We start from the raw sequence: 2500 nt of genomic DNA, 5'->3' as shown, positions 1-2500 counted from the left end.
AAAAATGCAAGCAGTGTTGTTTAAATACTGTGTAAGTACTGTGTGTGTGTGTGTGTCTGTGTGTGAGAGAGAGAGACTGAGTCAGTGAGTGCTCAGGTGTTACTTTTAGCTGACCTTGTAAGTGCCCTAGGGTGTGGTGCTTTGTATTTCAACAAAGAGGGACTTCCTCACACACACACACACACAGCTTCTCTCAAAACATGTAGCTATACTGACCTTGATATACAATTTTTTTTTTTTTTTTGTCAAACACAAATCACACATTGGCACACACAAGCTCAGTCGTCCTCTGTCCAGTTGTCCTCCTTCTGAAGTGAAAGAAGTGAAGACCAGTCACAGAAAAGTGCAGAAAAAAAAAACCACTCAAGCAAACATGACGATGGATGAAAAATATTAATGACGACTGCACCGACAGAAAAGTGATTAAGAGAGAACAATGAGGGAGAGAGACAGAAAAAAGAGAGAGCGATGCTGTGGCAAAAAAAGAAAGAGAGCAAGACAGAGCAAAATAGGAAAACAGAAAGAGAGAAAGAAAGCATTAAAGGGCCAGAGAGAGCGAGAGAGGGAGAGAGAGGGCAGTTCAGGGGCACATCCACAGAGTAATACCACAATTATACCCTGCCTATTCAACTCCAAACACTGCAGTCAGTGTGTGTGTGTGTGTGTGTGTGTGTGTGTGTGTGTGTAAAAGGTTCTTCCTTGCTCAGCAGGCTATTTATCAATTCAAGATCTGGGTTGTATTGAGTAGCAGGCGTAGAGTACGAGTGTGAAGGAGTGAGCAGAAACGTGGAGACGTGTGAAGGGGTGAGGAAGAGTGTGGCGCACGGACACCCACAGCATTTACACGCTGAGTGGACACCTTGGAGAGATGGCGTTGGTGTTTTCATTCAGTCAAAGCCTCCAGCGAGTCTGACCTGGAGTTTACTAGACCAAACAGTGTAAAAGAAATGTTACAGTGTTATCAGCAGTGCTGACAGTAAGGGTAGAAACTCAAGGAGGGCATCCAACCATCACATAATTCTGCTACACCTCTAAACATGTACATGCGCACGCACACACACAGGCACGTGAGCGCGTGCGTGCATACATGCACACGGGTATGCGCATACACACACACACACACATACACACACACACGTTCAGCCCGTCTGGCTCACTGTATTGTCACCCAGCTGCAATAAGCCTGTGTGTTATTACCTCCTGCTCTGATAAAGTCGCAGGGGGAGAGCCGTGTGTTGAGAGGAGCAGACAGGTTATTGTGTAAAGGAGGTCCACGTTCGCTCCCTCCATCTCTCCTTCACCTCGTTCAGGTTTCTAGCCCAGACCAGAACGAGAACATACAGATTCAATCACATTGATTAATCTGCACTAGACTCTTGCTGTCATGGTAACCACTGATTGATTATTGGGGTGGCTGGTTCAAACTCAGTTGCACTCCACAGAAGGATAAGCACCAACTATGATCCCTCTCTGTCTCTCCCTCTCGCTCTCTCACACAGCCACCCACCCACCCACCCAACACACACACACACACACACACACACACACACACACACACACACACACCCTCCTAGCTCACAAATCAATGGGCCGTAGATAAAAAAAAATAAAAAAAAAATTAATAAATAAAAAACCCTGCCAGTTTTCCTCAAAAAAACATCACACATAAAACAGTCGCTCTTCACCTGCCTTAAAGATACAGGCCACACCCACCCCATAACTAAGTATCGCCATGGCGATGAGCACCCGTCTCCCAGACACACATCTTTCACGGTGTCCGATAACTGGGATGGGGTATGAGTGTACTCTGTAATTTTTGATGAAGGACTCCGAAAATGTAAATGTAACTGAATTGTTTAATTGCATGTTCATTTCTTCAGAGTGCCCTGAGAGTAAAGTATGGCACGAGGAGCACAGACGTGCTGGCAAACCCAGAAACCAACCTGCACAACCACTCAACAGACAGCTGCTGAACTGGACCAACGGGCAAAGGAATAAACCAACCAAATGACAGATTCTAAACCCACAGAGCAAAGGCTAAGGAAGAACCTCAAAACATGTGCTTATTCAAAAATGTACACAGAACCCACAAGCTCCCACACTGACAAAGACACTAATGACCGTGTGTGTGTGTGTGTGTGTGTGTGTGTGTGTGTGTGTGTGTGTGTGTGTGTGACAGACAGAGATAAGGGGGGGCTGAGAGACACAAGGTTCATCTCAGGTTAATTTTTAACTAACCTGCAGTGGTGTGTAAAGACTGCAAACCCACACACAGTGTATGTGTGAGCTACATACTGTATAAGGAACTTCTATGACCAGAGCAAAGCAGACAGAAAGCACACACACACAGAAACCCAAACACTTACCAGTTAGTCAGCCTCAAGGCCACGCAGGCGTGCGTGTGTGTGTGTGTGTGTGTGTGTGTGTGTGTGTGTGAGCGTGTGTCTGTGTAAAAGGACATTTCAAAGGCTATCTGTTAAATACATGCTGAGTGGACATT

At 45.7% G+C, this 2500-nt stretch overlaps 1 protein-coding gene across 3 annotated transcripts in view; it reads right to left on the bottom strand.

Moving 5' to 3' along the window:
• Positions 1-2500, bottom strand: part of LOC113573739 (WD repeat-containing protein 7) — a 121021-nt gene that overhangs the window by 41034 nt on the left and 77487 nt on the right. The window lies entirely within an intron of this gene.

This window comes from Electrophorus electricus, chromosome 6, assembly GCF_013358815.1.
Source record: "Electrophorus electricus isolate fEleEle1 chromosome 6, fEleEle1.pri, whole genome shotgun sequence".
In the NCBI taxonomy this organism is placed as follows: domain Eukaryota; kingdom Metazoa; phylum Chordata; class Actinopteri; order Gymnotiformes; family Gymnotidae; genus Electrophorus; species Electrophorus electricus.
The sequence above is the reverse complement of the archived record's forward strand: the minus strand, read 5'-3'. Positions and strand labels throughout refer to the sequence as shown.